This window comes from Heptranchias perlo, chromosome 7, assembly GCF_035084215.1.
Source record: "Heptranchias perlo isolate sHepPer1 chromosome 7, sHepPer1.hap1, whole genome shotgun sequence".
NCBI classification, from domain to species: domain Eukaryota; kingdom Metazoa; phylum Chordata; class Chondrichthyes; order Hexanchiformes; family Hexanchidae; genus Heptranchias; species Heptranchias perlo.
In genome coordinates this window covers 51,881,949-51,900,810 of record NC_090331.1, presented here as the reverse complement: position 1 = coordinate 51,900,810, position 18,862 = coordinate 51,881,949, and the positions used below count along the sequence as shown (strand labels likewise).

At 45.2% G+C, this 18,862-nt stretch overlaps 1 long non-coding RNA gene across 2 annotated transcripts in view; it reads left to right on the top strand.

Moving 5' to 3' along the window:
* The window catches only part of LOC137323310 (uncharacterized), a 29,482-nt gene that overhangs the window by 8,736 nt on the left and 1,884 nt on the right, over nucleotides 1-18,862 (top strand). For both annotated transcript variants that reach the window (XR_010963343.1, XR_010963342.1), the window contains exon 2: nucleotides 4,576-4,664. This is a non-coding gene — a long non-coding RNA (uncharacterized lncRNA). The remainder of the gene's footprint in view (nucleotides 1-4,575; nucleotides 4,665-18,862) is intronic.

The following is an 18,862-nucleotide window of genomic DNA, read 5'->3' as shown; positions in this document are numbered from 1 at the left end:
TGTCACGCTGCTTATCCGACATGCAGTATTGGATGAACAGAAATTTCTTCCAATTAAATATTGGGAAGGCCGAAGCCATCGCATCAAACTCCATTCCCTCCTCGCCAACTCCAACCCTCTCCCTGGCCGCTGTCTGAGGCTGAACTAGACCGTTCGCAACCTCGGCGTCCTATGTGACCCTGAGCTGAGCTTCTGACCCCATATCCTCTCCATCACCAAGACCGCCTACTTCCACCTCCGTAATATCGCCCGTCTCCGCCCCTGCCTCAGCCCATTGGCTGCTGAAACCCTCATCCATGCCTTTGTTACCTCTAGACTTGACTATTCCAACGCTCTCCTGGCTGGCCTCCAATCTTCCACCCTCCATAAATTTGAGCTCATCCAAAACTTTGCTGTCTATATCCTAACTCGCATCAAGTCCTGTTCACCCATTACCCTTGTGCTCACTGACCTACATTGGCTCCCTGTCTGGGAATGCCTTGAATTTAAAATTCTCATTTTTGTGTTCAAATCCCTCAATGGCCTCGCCCCTCCCTATCTCTGTAACCTCCTCCAGCCCTACAATCTTCTGAGATCTCTGCGCTCCTCCAATTCTTGCCTCTTGCGCATCCCCTATTTTAATCGCTCCATCATTGGCGGCCGTGTCTTCAGCTACCTAGATCCTAAGTTCTGGAATTCCCCCGCTAAACCTCTCCACCTCTCTACCTCTCTCTCTTCCTTTAAGATGCTCCTTAAAACCTACCTCTTTGACCAAGCTTTTGGTCACTGGTCCTAATATCTCTATATATGGCTCAGTGTCATATTTTGTTTGATAATGCCCCTGTGAAGCGCACTGGGATGTTTTATTACATTAAAGGTGCGATATAAATGCAAGTTGTTATTGTTGTTTTTGTTGCCGCACCTTTGGGCAAGTGAAGGGAAAAATGAAACAGGGTTCCAGTTTCTGATCAGTATCCAGTGGCCCTTACTGCAAAATGTACATATCTAGATGTCATTTGAGGACAGGATCAGGATTATTTGTGATGCCCCTACAGTCAAATAGTTGACGTACCCTCACTATGTGAGCTCATACATGATAAATGGCCACTTGGATGAAGTACTGGAGGGCTGTCAGAATGCCAGGAACTGTACTCCAGCATGAATTTCTGCCTTCAGGAAAGATGGGGAAAAATTGGGGAGGGAAGCAGAAGAGAATTCTGCATAATGGGAGTGAATGAGAAATATGGTATACTGAAACAGTTCTGTGTTTATACAAAGCTGATAGTACATGTAGTTACTACATCAGGAACGAATTGTGACGACAAAAATGTGCTTATTATCAGGAATCTGTTTAGATTAAATTCTCAGTTAATTTAAGCCATTTTGCAACAAGATCTGTTCATTATTCAGACATGTACTTACTCTGATGACAGACTGAGACTGCCCATACACACTCCTAGCAACGGGCACACACCCAGAGCACTCCCAGTTCAATGAGTCAGAGTACAGGAGTTGCATAATTGCATATTTTGTTGCAGTGTAACCTCAAAGCTTAAAATTACATTGCATTTATCTTAACAGTACAGGTTTGGACTTTAATTCACACAGGGTGTGACTGCAGATTCAGCTCAACACAGCTGTCCCATAGCTTCCATAGTCCTTATGGAGTACACATTCCAACACATTTCCAATTCATTAGATACTGCATGGTGCTCACAAACTAATCAAATACACAGACACATGTGCTGAACACCTGGTCACAGCAAACATAACCAATAGGAGCACAAGGTTAGAAGAGATGGCAAACAACCAGTTTAATAAAGGAATAACGTGAAGTGAAAATTTATACATTAAGTGTAAACAGAAACTAAACCTAGAGTATAACACGGATGAACTTTGAAGTTGCTTATCATCAAGATCAGTTCTTGTTTGCATACAGCCAAACAGTGCTTCTGATACAAGAAATTACACGTACGTCAATAATCCTTTTGAAAGCCAGCCTGTTGCCATTGTACCTTGTTCTTTAGAGATTGCAATGTTAGGGTGACATCTGTTAATTGGGTAGATAAAACATAAACCTTTCTACAAAGCATGGAAGAAAAGAGTTAATAAATTTGTTAGAATTTAATGGAACATCTGTTACAACTTTTCAAGGTCTTTTTTTGTGTTTGAAGGAAAAGCAGATGGAACCCAATTGCTTTATTACATGTTGAGAAACTTTTATCTTACAAAAGGAACCCTGAATTCCAACCCGGGTTTGGGGAGGGGGAGGGTGAAGGGAGGGAGTGGAGGGAGAGGACGGTGGGGGAGAGGATAGAGAAGAGGATGGAGGAGGGGAAGGAGAGGAGGAGGAGAAAGGGGTTGGAACAGAGGAAGGGGAAGAAAGGAAACAGGAGAGGAGCAGGAGAGAATGGAGAGGAGGAAATGAGGAGAGGGAGAGGAGAAGAGACAGGAGGGGAGGAGAGGAGGAAGGGGGGAGGAGAGGAGGGTAATCAGTAGCTATGGAACTCTACCTCAGCAATTTCTTCAGGAGAGGAGTGGAGAAAATTGAGGGGGCAATATACTGAAAAAGGTACTTAAGGGGCAAACTGGCAGCAAACCCCTTTTTGTTTTTTTTTCACCAATAGTTCCCACAGATCCACCACAGAGCCTTCTCTTTCAGCTGGGAGCTTAAGACTTAGAATGAATGTTTCCATAGACACCATCCCTGCCACTCCACAAGCACAAACACTTGTCAGTTACCATCGTCATACTGTAAGGCTTCTTTTCCCTAAAATTACTTGACCCTGCAATATAATTTCTATTATACAGAAGTTATAATGTGAAATAAATCCTGCTGTGTTTGCCGTATCACATCTGTTATATGGGACAACATTCTGGAGGTATGTTCCAAAGCAGCAACACATCTTGGAAAGGAGATAATAATCATTTGTAGTTTATGAGGCACTGATAGGTAAATGGGGTTGATCTCTTTTTAAAAAAGGGGGGCAGGCATGTTGGGCCTAATCACCTTTTCCTGCTGCTAAAAGTTATGTTCATACATACTTCAAACTTTCAATGTCTGGCTGCTATCAGGCTGTATGCAAACTATTTATGGACTTCTGTCCTGTTTAGGATCATCTTCAATTTAAATGAATTATGTAGTACCCAGTTTTAGTTCTGCAGAAAGTGGGAAAATTCAACTGATATGACACAAAAAAGACACTTTAGACCAGAAAGGTCCCTCTTCATAGCTGTGATGTTATCTTCATGTATTGATTCTGGCAGTTGACTCATCTGCATTTTCAAATGTAAGCATTTGTGCTGCTACAGCGTGTGGCAATTTTGTTCAATGTTTACAATTCCCATACTCATAGAGACTTCATTTACAATGCTATTTCCCGAATGTAATCCCCTGGGCCTGATGACCTCCAAACTCGGGTTCAAAAAGAGGTGGCTGCAGAGATAGTGGATGCATTGGTTATCATCTTCCAAAATTCTCTAGATTCTGGAGCGGTCCCAGTGGACTGGAAGGTAGTAAATGTGACCCCTATTCAAGAAGGGAGGGAGAGAGAAAACAGGGAACTACAGGACAGTTAGCCTGACATCGGTCGTCAGGGAAATGCTGGAATCCATTATTAAGGAAGTGGTAAAAGGCAGTTAGAAAATCATAATATGATTAGGCAGAGTCAGCATGGTTTTATGAAAGGGAAATTGTGTTTGACAAATTTATTAGAGTTTTTTGAGGATGTAACTAGCAGGGTAGATAAAGGGGAACCAGTGGATGTAGTATATTTGGATTTTCAAAAGGCATTCGATAAGGTGCCATATAAAAGGTTGTTACACAAAGTAAGGACTCATGGGGTTGGGGGTAATATATTAGCATGAAGAGAGGATTGGTTAACGGACAGAAAACGGAGAGAGTAGGGATAAACGGGTCATTCTCAGGTTGGCAGGCTGTAACTAGTGGGGTGCCGCAAGGATCAGTGCTTGGGCCTTAGTTATTTACAATCTATATTGATGACTTAGATGAAGGGACCGAGTGTAATGTATCCAAGTTTGCTGACGATACAAAGCTAAGTGGGAAAGTAAGCTGTGAGGAGGACACAAAGAGTCTACAAAGGGATACAGACAGATTAAGTGAGGCTCGGAGCACCACAGCGAGAGGGAGGGAGGGAGGGAGAGTTTGGAAGGGGGTCTGAAGGTCAACGGGCAGTTTTTAAACAGACTTTTTAAATGGACGCTGTAGAGTGTTTGCTGTAGTGCACTGTTTAAATAGACTTTGTTTGCTGTAAAATAGATTGTTTGCTGTGAGTCCTGCATAAGTCCCGCCCCACCTCCAACCCATTGGCTGACACAGTGGTGTCAATTAACACTCTGAATGTTTATCCCTCGGCCAATATCACTAAAACAGATGATCTGGTCATTATCACATTGCTGTTTGTGGGACCTTGCTGTGCACAAATTGGCTGCAAAGTTTCCTCAAAAAAGTACTTCATTGGCTGTAAAGTGCCTCTGGGACATCCTTAGGTTGTGAAAGGCACTATATAAATGCCTTTTTCTATCCACTGACAAGGAGAAATTCCATGGTACTAATTTTCCTTTTTATTTTAATAGATGTGTGATTATCTCATCTTGATGACTGATGTCATAACAGCATCTTTACACTTTAAAAATAAAACAGTTGAGCCCCGAAATTCCACCAGGTGAGTTGCACTGTATTTGTGACTACTTGTTGTTGTTTGCACCAGAATTTTGTGAGTCAGCTCATTTGCATGTCAATTGGAGGCGTATTGGTGGAAATCTTGTGCAAAACGGAAGTAATGTGTTAGAGTACTTGGAAATCAGAACAGGCTTTAACAGGCTGAAGATTGAAGCAGCAGGTAAGTAGCAGAGTGAATTTTAAAAAATTCATTCATGGGATGTGGGCATCGCTGGCAAGGCCAGCGTTTATTGCCCATCCCTAATTGCCCTTGAGAAGGTGGTGGTGAGCCGCCTTCTTGAACCGCTGCAGTCCGTGTGGTGAAGGTTCTCCCACTGTGCTGTTAGGAAGGGAGATCCAGGATTTTGGCCCAGCGACGATGAAGGAACGGCGATATATTTCCAAGTTGGAATGGTGTGTGACTTGAAGGGGAACGTGCAGGTGGTGTTTTTCCCATGTGCCTGCTGCTCTTGTCCTTCTAGGTGGTAGAGGTTGCAGGTTTGGGAGGTGCTGTCGAAGAAGCCTTGGCGAGTTGCTGCAGTGCATCCTGTGGATGGTACACACTACAGCCACGATGCGCCGGTGGTGAAGGGAGTGAATGTTTAGGGTGGTGGATGGGGTGCCAATCAAGCGGGCTGCTTTGTCCTGGATGGTGTCGAGCTTCTTGAGTGTTGTTGGAGTTGCACTCATCCAGGCAAGTGGAGAGTATTCCATCACACTCCTGACTTGTGCCTTGTAAATGGTGGAAAGGCTTTGGGGAGTCAGGAGGTGAGTCACTCGCCGCAGAATACCCAGCCTTTGACCTGCTCTTGTAGCCGCAGTATTTATGTGGCTGGTCCAGTTTAGTTTCTGGTCAATGGTGACCCCCAGGATGTTGATGGTGGGGGATTCGGCAATGGTAATGCCGTTGAATGTCAAGGGGAGGTGGTTAGACCCTCTCTTGTTGGAGATGGTCATTGCCTGGCACTTGTCTGGTGCGAATGTTACTTGCCACTTATCAGCCCAAGCGTGGATGTTGTCCAGGTCTTGCTGCATGGGGGCTCGGACTGCTTCATTATCTGAGGGGTTGCGAATGGAACTGACCACTGTGCAATCATTAGTGAACATCCCCATTTCTGACCTTATGATGGAGGGAAGGTCATTGATGAAGCAGCTGAAGATGGTTGGGCCTAGAACACTGCCCTGAGGAACTCCTGCAGCAATGTCCTGGCGCTGAGATGATTGGCCTCCAACAGCCACCACTATCTTCCTTTGTGCTAGGTATGACTCCAGCCACTGGAAGTTTTCCACCTGATTCCTATTGACTTCAATTTTACTAGGGCTCCTTGGTGCCACACTCGATCAAATGCTGCCTTGATGTCAAGGGCAGTCACTCTCACCTCACCTCTGGAATTCAGCTCTTTTGTCCATGTTTGGACGAAGGCTGTAATGAGGTCTGGAGCCGAGTGGTCCTGGTGGAACCCAAACTGAGCATCGGTGAGCAGGTTATTGGTGAGTAAGTGCCGCTTGATAGCACTGTCGACGACACCTTCCATCACTTTGCTGATGATTGAGAGTAGACTGATGGGGCAGTAATTGGCCGGATTGGATTTGTCCTGCTTTTTGTGGACAGGACGTACCTGGGCAATTTTCCACATTGTCGGGTAGATGCCAGTGTTGTACCTGTACTGGAACAGTTTGGCTAGAGGTGCGGCTAGTTCTGGAGCACAAGTCTTTAACACTACAGCCGGGATGTTGTCGGGGCCCATAGCCTTTGCTGTATCCAGTGCACACAGCCGTTTCTTGATATCACGTGGAGTGAATCGAATTGGCAGAAGACTGGCTTCTGTGATGGTGGGGATATCGGGAGGAGGCCGAGATGGATCATCCACTCGGCACTTATGGCTGAAGATAGTTGCAAACGCTTTTGCATTGTCTTTTGCACTCACGTGCTGGACTCCGCCATCATTAAGGATGGGGATGTTTCCAGAGCCTCCTCCTCCCGTTAGTTGTTTAATTGTCCACCACCATTCACAACTAGATGTGGCAGGACTGCAGAGCTTTGATCTGTTCTTTGGTTGTGGAATCACTTAGCTCTGTCTATAGCGTGTTGCGTGTGCTGTTTAGCATGCATGTAGTCCTGAGTTGTAGCTTCACCAGTATGGCACCTCATTTTTAGGTACACCTGGTGCTGCTCCTGGCATGCTCTTCTACACTCCTCATTGAACCAGGGTTGATCCCCTGGCTTGTTGGTAATGGTAGAGTGAGGAATATGCCAGGCCATGAGGTTACAGATTGTGCTGGAATACAATTCTGCTGCTACTGATGGCCCACAGCACCTCATGGATGCCCAGTTTTAAGCTGATAGATCTATTCTGAATCTATCCCATTTAGCATGGTGATACTGCCACACAACACGTTGGATGGTGTCCTCAGTGCGAAGACAGGACTTCACCTCCACGAGGACTGTGCGTTGGTGACTCCTACCAATACTGTCATGGACAGATGCAGGTAGATTGGTGAGGACGAGGTCAAGTAGGTTTTTCCCTCATGTTGGTTCGCTCACCACCTGCCACAGGCCCTGTCTGGCAGCTATGTCCTTCAGGACTCAGCCAGCTCAGTCAGTAGTGGTGCTACCGAGCCACTCTTGGTGATGGACATTGAAGTCCCCCACCCAGAGTACATTCTGTGCACTTGCTACCCTCAGTGCTTCCTCCAAGTGGTGCTCAACATGGAGGAGGACTGATTAATCAACTGAGGGAGGGCGGTAGGTGGTAATCAGCAGGAGGTTTCCTTGCCCATGTTTGACCTGATGCCATGAGATTTCTTGGGGTCTGGAGTCAATATTGAGGACTTCCAGGGCCACTCCCTCCTGACTGTATATCACTGTACCGCCACCTCTGGTGGGTCTGTCCTGCCGGTGGGACAGGACATACTCAGGGATGGTGATGGAAGAGTCTGGGACGTTGGCTGAAAGGTATGATTCTGTGAGTATGGCTATGTCAGGCTGTTGCTTGACTTGTCTGTGGGACAGCTCTCCCAATTTTGCCACAAGTCCCCAGATGTTCGTTTGGAGGACTTTGCAGGGTCGACTGGGCTTGGTTTGCTTTTGTCGTGTCCGGTGCCTAGTGATTGGGTCACTCACTTCACTGTCAGGCAACTTGACTGGATGTGTCACGGCTCACTGTGCCACTTTTCAAGAGTGTTAAGAAGTATGCTATACCTGTGCCTGAGAAGGATTGGGGTGGGTCAGAGTCTCCCAGTGGTCTCACACTGCCCAAAGCAAGACCAAGGCTGTATAGGCAGAATGCCAAAAAAAATCACTCCAAAAGTTGTTTCTAGCAACGGTAATTGCTAGTGAATCTTCAGACTTCGAAGCTCTTCACCGCCGCCTGTCTCAGCTGATTCTGGCAGCAGCTGCACCTTCTGTCTCTCATTCTATCTTACCCAGAGTGTATTGTGAGTGTAAAACCAGGAAATTCAGGGCTACAGCACCACTGACCCTCATTACCATACATTAAAGGAGCTGGCTGGTGACTCCTTAGCAGGTAAATTGCAGGAAAGGGCCAAATCGCGTTTGAAACCTTGGAGGGGATGAGAACAATTTTTGGGACATAAAAACCATCAGATACTGCCTTCACTTCAATTTGCTGCCCAAGAAAAAAGAGATGCCCCGATTTTACACTGAAAAAAATGGTGCCTCAAAATAGGATTTCGGCCCTCAGAGTTTTTCCGAAAAAGAAGGGAGTTTGGTGCAAAGACAACTGGGGGAGAAATATGTTTATCTCTTCATTCCCAAAGCTGTAGTGTATGGAGGGGGCTGATTCTCTCAAGTCCACCTCCATTAAATGTTTTGCAACAAAGGAGTCCAACTAGGCTTCTGAAACTGCTGGGGAGATATTTTTGTGTGCTACTTCTTGGCATGCGCCCAGTTCTGACTTGTGTTGATGCATCTGTAATCTTTTCTGGAGAACATATGTACCTGAGCACCATTTAAACCTTTTATCAGTACAGACCTGGATTTAAGTAAACACACTTGGCCTATATTTCTCATTGCGCTGCTATCTTCACATTGAAGAAAAAACAATGGGGTACATTTCTAGTCAGGTGCACTAGTGGCACTGGCACAAATTGGGTGAGTGGGATTCCAAGAATAGGGACGACTTGGCTTTTGGTCTGTTTCTCATCTAATGTGCAGACAGCAGTATTTTCTTCCCCAGGCCTGTTTCATGCAGTAAGACCCATTGCATATTTCATTGTAATGGTCTCTAAACCTTCACAATTTAAGTACCCGTTGGTGTCATTTCCCAGCTTTTTTTTTACCGAGAATGCACTGAAGTTGTTGAACGGTCATTTAAAAAGGATGCTGCATTAAAACACGTTCAACTATTTTGGGGATTGTACAGTTAAAAGTGAGTGCCATTATTAGCTGCAGAAGATTGTTTTGCTGCAGCACTTATATTTGATTTTTTTTGTTGGCATTTTTTATTGTATTTGCTGGCGGTTTGGCTTTGTCCAAGTTTTTGCATTTTTGGTATTTTTTGAACTCAGTATTTTCTATTTCTGACTTTCTGGGAGCAGCAATTCCAGTTCCAGCAACTATAGAGCTCTGCCAACTCCCTAAGCCAGATCTTAAGATAAGGGATGATTCCGGTGGCGGTTATGAAGGTGCCCACAGTCTCAAACTTTTATGCAACTCTAACCCACCTGAGGGGATATCTGCCATATCAGTTAATGTACAGTGTGCTGATGTATACAGCAGGTGACAGATACCTTGTTTACCAGGACAAACTCTTTCATCAGTTTCCCCATGGGAAGCCACTAACAGCACAAAAAAGCACTGCATTTTTCTGTGTGGCAGATTTCCACAAAGTGCAGAGCATAATAGATGGCACGTATGTGGCCATCTGGGCCATTACTACCAGTCCCATGGTCTTCATGAATAAAAAAAACAGTACCATTCTATTTATGGTTAAATAGTCAATAACCATATGCACAAAATTATGAATCCATTGTGCTGCTGTTACTTGAAGTGGGGGAGACTGACAGATGGCTCCTTGGTGATTCAGGATACTCTTCAGCACTGGCTCATGACTTCCTTGAGACAACTATGAACAAGAGGTAAACAGTGATATAATTCAGCACATGTGCCCACCAGGATCATAGTGGAACTTAGTTTTTGCAACAGAGGTTCAGGAACATGGAGAGATTGGAGTGGGTGGGTTACAGTGCAGACCCGTCAAGGTCTCAAAGATCATAGCAGTATGTTGAATATTGCATAACTTTGCCACGCAGAAAGGAGTTACCATGGTGCGATTGTAGGAGGAAACCAAACCACAACCAGTGGCAGAGGAGCACGCAGAGAATGAACCTGAAGAAATACCTGATGAACCCCAGTTGCAACCAGGAAGAGTCTTACAGAAGGCTCTAATTGATGAGACCTTCAGCTAAGTGCCTGACCCATTCAATGAACAAAGAGTCCTGCCTACATGCACACAATACTGTGGCTCAGTACACTATTCCCTCCATTGTCCTCTGCCCTATCTCAATCACCATAGATAGCAATCTATTCTGTTTTGCTAGAACTCCTTAGTATCATACTCAATTGAATAAGCAACTATTCTCATTCTTCTCTGGCATTCAGCTCCTGCATTATTGTCTGGATCGAGGCTGTGACAAGGCCTGGAGCCAAGTGCTTCAGGCGGAACTGGAACTGAGCATTGGTGAGCAGGTTCTTGGTGAGTAGGTATTGCTTTCTGGCACTGTTGATGACTCCGTCACTTTGCTGATGATTTGGAGGAGGCCAGTTGGACAGTAATTGATTGGGTTAAATTTTTTGTGTATAGGATATACCTGGGCAATTTTTCACGTTGTCAGGTAAATATCAGTGCCATAGCTTGCCTGGAATTTTGTCAGGGCTTCTAACTTTTGTTGTGTCCTGTGCACTCAGCTACTTAAAGTCATGTGGAGTGCCCTGAATTAGCTGTGGACTGGCATCTGGGAGGAGGCCGTGGGACTGTGTACTGGGTACTTTTGGCTGAAGACGTTTTCAAGCACTTCAGCTTTATCTCTTACACTCATGTGCTGTGCTCCGCCATTGTTGAGGAACGGGTTGTTCATAGTGCCTCCTCCTCCCATTAGTTGCCTCATTATCCACCACCATTCTCGACTGGATGTGTCGGATTAACGAGCTTTGCTCTGATCTGTTGATTGTGGAGCCGCTTAGCTCTGCCTATTAGCCGCTGCTTTTGGCATTTAGCATACACATAGTCTTCTATTGTAGCTGCACCAGGATGGTGCCTCATTCTAAGGTATGCTTGGTGCTACTCCTGGCATGCCCGTCTACATTTCACATTGAACCCGTGTTGGTTTCCTGGATTGATGTTGATGGAAGAATGAGGAATGCATCAGACCGTGAGTTATAGATTGTCGTGGTAGACAATTCTGCTGTTGCTGACATGGATGTCCAGTTGTGAGCTGCTAGATTTGCCCTTAGTCTATCCCACTTAACATGGTGGTAGTGTCACACTAGACAAGGGAAGGTGTCCTCACTGTGAAGCTGAGAATTTGTCTTCACAGGCACACTGTGGTGGTCATTCCTGCCAGTGCTATCATGGACAAATGTGTCTGCGGCAGGTAGGTTGGTGAGGACAAGGTCAACTTGTGTTGGTTCCTTCACCAGCCGATGCAGGCCCAGTCTGGTAGTTCTGTCCTTCAGAATTCAGGCAGCTTGGTCAGTGGTGATCCTGGAGAGCCATGTTTGGTGATGGACATTGAAGTGGGAAGGAATAAGAGTGGTTGCAGGATATCAATGGCTTAGTGCTAGGTAATACATTTTTAAAACGGGCTTCTAATTTTAAGTATCTGGGTCTCCAGTCAGGGTCATGGTTGCATGCTCTGCAGAGCACCAGTAATTGTACTTGTACTGCACAGAGCGCTGATGTGGTCACTTCATGAAAATGAGATAAACTGATGTACTCAGTGCTGATCATGTGCTGAACTGTTGGCTAAAATAATAACAACTTTGGAATTATCCACATCATTAAGTGCAGTTTTATGCTATAATCTTATTAATTGCATTTTTCTTTTTCACTGAAGTAAGCAATAGAACATTTTTCCACTTTGTACCTAATGACCACAGCAAGCACCCCCATATAATGTTTGCAACAGTCAAATAGTTACCAGTGTAATGTGTTAAAAATTTGTCTCAACCATAAATATCAGAAGGATATCCTCAATGGACCAATATGACATTTTCGGGGAGATTTTAACTCCCTCCACCAGCGGTAACAAAGTACAAATGGAGGTGGTGGACTTACTGCCCCGTTCCCGCTCTGCCGCCATTTTTCCCAGGGCCTTCCGCTGGGCGGCCGAGGTGTCCGCCTGAATCAATTGCAAATCGGCGACCTATGACATACGTAGGATTCTGATGCAATTTTAATGGCCTACTGGGCGGAGTGTGTGCTGTGGATGCTTCGGCAGTAAAACCTGGCGGTACAGCAGAAGAGGCCCTAAAAGGTAAATGCTAAAATTATTTTTGTGGGTTCCGGAGGTGTTCTCTCTGGGCACCACAAGAATAATGTAGGCCACTGCCGCCCAGGATCCCCCCTACCCCACCTCGAATGCATCCCCTACCCGAACCTACCTTCCTGCTGGCAGAGTTAGCCTCTGGGCTACCCGATAATTGCACCGGCGAGTCACCCGTTCGAGACTTGCCGTTCACTGGCTTCGAAGTGGACTGGGCCTCCCACCTGAGGGATCAGGCGACCACCCACCCATTTACATACTTCATTCTGTAGTCCACTGGTTCATCTAATAACTCAATTATTTTAAAACAGGTTTATTATTCAAATGTTGTGCTTTCCAGTTCGTGGAGTTATCCTTTTTTTTACTGTGATGCAGTCCTATGAACAGAGGCTACAAAGAGATAGCTGCTCATGCTCTTGTCATTTTCACCCTCCCATTGCTGGCTTGCCCTACTGTGCAGTGCTTTTCACCTACCTACTGTCCTGCTTAATTGATTCTGTACCAGTGAGGGAAATGTAAAATCAATACCACACATAAACAAGTTGTACATGCATAGACAAATTGTTATTTTTATTTGACGAACCAACAGAGGGGAGAAGAGTGATTACTTGTGAGGCGTTCAGACCAGTGAGTGAGGATAGCACAATTGATTCAAACAAGGCTTACGTGCCAGATTATGGCACAGCAAATTCCATTATTATCTTGTCCAGCAGCAGACCTAGCAACAAAGACAGACAGGCAACAGAGAAAGAAGCAGGCAAGGAGAAAAGTTATTCTCCGTGTTTCTTGCATAGGGGTAAGCCACATAAAAATATAAGTGGAGTTATCAGCAATATCTCTCATTTAAGCATTATGACGAACAGGAGAGGAGAAAGTTTCTCCTTTCTCATGTTCAGAGCTGCCATTACAGCGATCTGGAAAACTCTGAAACTCCCTACTGCTTACGGAACATGTTTGCCTCAAATATGATAAATGACAGTGAAACTTGAAGGATAAAAAGTCTGTAGGTATTGAAATGTGCTTGGCACACCACAAGCTGCAGTCCTGCCAGACAGATCGTTTGCAGTCTCAATACAGTCTGAACAGTCGGAAAGTGTTAACAGCTCAGCAGCTGCTTGATGTTAACAATTTGCAAAAGAAATGTAGAGAATTCACCCAAAAACAATCATTCCTTACGTACAAAGTATGCAGTAAAAGCACTTAATTTCTCTTAAAAGCCAAAATATTGACTGAGCAGGCACTTCGTATTTAACATGTCCATTAACAAAATAATTGGAAATCAAACACCTGGAACACAGATGCAGTTTTAACTACTGTAGTATTTGGTTCTCAATAATTACTTAGAAGAGTTCATTTGGATGATTTGTGGCACTATAGGGAATTCAGTGTGAGCAGATCTTAGTAGATGCATTTGGAATGAACCAAACTACTTTAGTGAGAGAGTTTTGATGTCTAGTTAGGCTCTGGGAAACAAGGTCAACAACCGCAACAAAAAATTGCATTTATATAGCACAGTTAACATTAAAAGTGCCTCAAGACGCTTAACAGTTAAGCATAAGGAGAACAGACACTGAACCAGGGAGGGAGAGATTTGGATGTCAGAGTTGGGGTTGTGAGAATATTTTTATAGGAGAGGAGTATAGAGAGGCAATTTAGGGAGACTGGGGTGAAAAGCAAGTATCAATGCAGGGCATGATACTTGTAGCAGAATTTTAGACAAGTTGGAGTTTATGGAGAGTGGAGAATGGGAGTCCAGCAAGAGGAACATTGGTGTAATCGAGTATGGAAGTGGTGAAGGGGCTGAGATATGGGAAATGCAGGTTATGTTGGGGAGACAGAAGTAAGTGGTCTTTCTGATTCAGAAGGTTGCAAAAGTTCCAGGTCAGCCAGAGACAGTAGCCAGGAAGGGAGAGGGTTTAGTGGCAAGGGAGTGCAGTTTGTGATGGGGGTTGAAGACAATATCTTCGGTCTTCCCAATATTGAGCTGGGGGAAGCTATAGCTCATCCAGAACTGCATTCATATGAGCATTCTGACAGAACAGAGGCAATTGGGAGGGTCGAGCCAGATGATGGAGAAGTAGAGCTGGGTATCATCAGTGTTCATGTCCATAAGCACGGCGAGTGACATTAGCATTGGTGGGTGGAAAGGCAGCATGGCGGACCCATTTACCGATCCTCCCAGGTAATATAGAATGCATGGAACCAGTGGCTATGATAAAGGAATGCTGGAAATGGAGAAAACCTGTTTATTAGGTTATAGTACCAGAAATAAAACATGCTACTTGAAAGACCAGGGGCATGATTTTGGCTCGGATCCAGGAACCCAGCACGTCCGTACATTGTCCCTTTAAGTATCAACCCACTGGCTTTAAGTGGGGACAGGACTTATGGGTCTTTGTTGCAAGTGCGCATCCAAACGTGCCAAGTGGGCATGTTGGCACTGCGAGGCGGTCCTGCTCTAAAATTCAACTATTTTTACTGCCCACCCACCCTAACCCACTGGTTCTTGGGGATTAAAATTATCTGCCGGGTGTTTTGGTATCCAATCCATGGCCCACAGGCCCAATGTAGTTTACCTCGCAATTTCATCCAGTTAACTGTATAGCTCCAACCTTGATCTAATTATCTCCTTGCCACTCCCAGAACATAGCCATATCTGAATTAATGAGGGTTATTAATGAAGAACATTCACCTTCAGAAAAGCCCTCTGGCTGTAATTTTGACACAATATTGTGATTCCTGAGGCCCAACTGGAGACGAAGAGCAGCGATGTTGAAAAAGGGGGCTTCTCATAGGTTAGAACTTTTAAATTAAAGGTGGTCAACTCACTTATATGTGGTATTGTGCTGGAAGTATCATCAAGGCTGGGTGAGTCCTCGTGCCCACCTCCAACAGACTGAGATCCCTTCCCTCTTCTGCACAAAAAATCACCAACCAGGAATCTTTCAGACAACACCTGCCATTATGGGCCATATCTCCATCAGCCCTCCCCACCAAGCTCTGGATGCAGTATCCACTGATGCTGCCACCTATACCACACCTGCCCTCACAGGTCCAAAATGCTCACAAACAAAGAGAGAGTAAGAAAGGGGAAGACAAAAAGGGAAATGCAAAGGAGCAGGTGGAGTGAGAAACAGGTGAAGGAAAGAGAAAACTATAACAAAATAAAGGTAATTGAGCTCCCATATACATGACTGGAGTTTCCATGATTTTATGAAGCATTTTTAAACTGCAGCCCTAGGGATAGGAGTTTGCTGGTTGGTATCTTCAAGATTGGGTCAAAGGATTAGAGACTGGGCTCCAGAGCAATTGAAGGAATAACTCACCTCTGAGCAGCATAGTGATGAATGCAGCTAGTGAGCTGCAGATTCAGGAGTAAATTGAGCTGATTTTCTATCCATCACCAAAACCACCTACTTCCACCTCTGTTACATTGCCCGTCTCCGTCCCTGCCTCAGCTCATCTGCTGCTGAAATCTTCATCCATGCCTTTGTTACCTCTAGACTCAACTTTTTTTTTTATTCGTTCATGGGATGTAGGCATCGCTGGCGAGGCCGGCATTTATTGCCCATCCCTAATTGCCCTCGAGAAGGTGGTGGTGAGCCGCCTTCTTGAACCGCTGCAGTCCTTGTGGTGAAGGTTCTCCCACAGTGCTGTTAGGAAGGGAGTTCCAGGATTTTGACCCAGCGACGATGAAGTAACGGTGATATATTTCCAAGTCGGGATGGAGTGTGACTTGGAGGGAAACGTGCAGGTGGTGTTGTTCCCATGTGCCTGCTGCTCTTGTCCTTTTAGGTGGTAGAGGTCGTGGGTTTGGGAGGTGCTGTCAAAGAAGCCTTGGCGAGTTGCTGCAGTGCATCCTGTGGATGGTACACACTGCAGCCACAGTGCACCGGTGGTGAAGGGAGTGAATGTTTAGGGTGGTGGATGGGGTGCCAATCAAGCGGGCTGCTTTGTCCTGGATGGTGTCGAGCTTCTTGAGTGTTGTTGGAGCTGCACTCATCCAGGCAAGTGGAGAGTATTCCATCACACTCCTGACTTGTGCCTTGTAGATGGTGGAAAGGCTTTGGGGAGTCAGGAGGTGAGTCACTCGCCACAGAATACCCAGCCTCTGACCTGCTCTTGTAGCCACAGTATTTATATGGCTGATCCAGGTAAGTTTCCGGTCAATGGTGACCCCCAGGATGTTGATGGTGGGGGATTCGGCAATGGTAATGCCGTTGAATATCAAGGGGAGGTGGTTAGACCCTCTCTTGTTGGAGATGGTCATTGCCTGGGATTTGTCTGGCGCAAATGTTACTTGCCACTTATGAGCCCAAGCCTGGATGTTGTCCAGGTCATGCTGCATGCGGGCTTGGACTGCTTCATTATTGCAATGCTGTCCTGGCCGGCCTCTCGCCTTGCACCCTCTGTGAATTTGAGTTCATCCAAAACTCTGCTGCCCATATCCTAATTCGCACCAAGTCCTGTTCACCCATTACCCCTGTGCTTGCTGTCTTATATTGCCTCCCGGTCCGGCAATGCCTCGATTTTAAAATTCTCATCCTTGTTTTCCCTCCCTGGTCTCTCCCCTCCCTATCTCTGTAACCTTCTCCATGGTCTCGCCCCTCCCTATCTCTATAACCTCCTCCAGCCCTACAACCCTCCAAGATCTCTGAGCTGTTCCAATTCTGGCCTCTTGTGCATCCCCGATTTTCATTGCCCCACCATTGTTGGCCGTGCCTTCAGCTGCCTAGGCCCCAAGCTCTGGAATTCCCTCCCTAAACCTCTCCACCTCCCTACTGCTCTCTCCTCCTTTAAGAAGCTCCTTAAAACCTGCCTCTTTGACCAAGCTTTTGGTCACCTGTCCTAATATCTCTTTATGTGGCTCGGTGTCAAATTTTGTTTGATACTCACTGCTGTGAAGCACCTTGAGACATTTAACTACTTTAAAGGCGCTATATAAATGCACATTGTTGTTTTAAATGCCATTGGTTTAGAAACAGGGCAATTTGACAAAGAATACCAGCTGATCCAAGATATCTTACATTGGAAATAAACTACAATCCTTTTAATATCACAAAAGCAGTGAGGTTGCAAGATAAAAAAATGGTTGTCTCCGTGCTTATTTCCCATGGGAAGCGATCATGTGTGTGTTATGACAGAAGGTAAGGAGTTAAGAATGGTTCCATGTGCTAATTCTGCATTCCAAAGTGAATTGGATCTGTTATGATTCCTCTTCTCTGTTATTGCAGAGTCATGGGCATTGGCAGGTATACACCATGTGAGCCAATCTTATTCTGCAGGTGCTACAGCAAGGGCATCCAACCAGCTTGCCCTTGGGTGTTTCTCACTCTTCTGAAGCTTGCCCCAGCTCTCTGTGCTGTCACATGGCTTTGCTCTGCTCTCCTGCAATTGGTCCCACCTCTCTTGAGATTGACAAGGGACTTCTTTTTGGGTCAATTGGGTGGAACCCCAACAACACGCTTAAGAGTCTTCATAACAAGCTACTGAGAAATCCACATAACTAGAGTTTCTGTTTGCCTGACACAGAGTGTACTCTCTCCCCTTAGGAACATAACCCACTTACATAAATCCAAACAATTTAGGGACCCTCAGTTGTGCACAGGGATACTGCTGACGTTTAATCAGCCTAAACACAGAGCACTGGTAGGCTTCATGCTGCCTGCCCGCTAGGTCTTTGGGTTGCAGGGTAATCTGGAGCTGAGTGGGAAGAACCTCAATCCTCAGTGACAGGTCTACCCCTCCAGGTTCATTTGTGAGCCAGGCTATTTGGTCAATTATCAACAAAGTAGATGTGCATAAAGAGTGATGGAATGACAGAAAAAATTGAGGGAAGAAAAGGCAATTAAAGCCTGAATGCACCTGGGTTGAAGAGTAGCTGGAAGAAGGTTGCATAGTCAGCTGCAGACCCATGGAGGATATAGAACACCCAATATGTGTATCTGCAACTAACCACGGTACACCTGCATTAAAGCATGGGGTCCCTGGAGCTGAAGTCACTGTTGACTTATCGCTTTCTGAGGTCATGCCTACTGCCATTTAGAACCATAGACGTTAACAGCACAGAAGGAGTCCATGTGGCCTATTGTGTCTATGGCTTTACATTGGTAGCACATTCCAAAATTAATCCCATTGCCCAGTTCTCCCCATAGCCCTATTTCTTTTTCTGCTTCAAATATTTATCTGCCCTTCCCTTAAAAAATGTAATGGTTTCTGCCTCAACTACTTTCCATGGCAAATCATTCCATGCTCCAATTCTCTACATAAGGAAATTTCTCCTAACCTCTCCTCACTCTGTGACAATTTTAAATTTATGATCCCATGTCACTTACTCCCCAATCAGAGGAAATAGTTTTTCCATATTCACCTATCAAAACCTTTCATAATTTTAAAAGCCTTGATTAATTCTCCTCATGTGAAGACTGCAGCAGGACACACTTTACCACTGTCATTTAGAACTGCAATTGTTGTCATATAACCATTTGGAAAGGTGACACCACAAAGCTGGTTTAACATGCCACTGACCTGCATGACAGCCGTTTAGTTCTCACTAATCTATTATCTCTTCCAGTATCTAACTACTCCTCTGTTTGCAGGGTGAGGTTCTCATGACAGAAGAGGTTAGAGCTGAACTTGAGCATTCATTTAGTTCAGACCTTTCCTACATTATGGGTAGACTACACTAGACTTGGT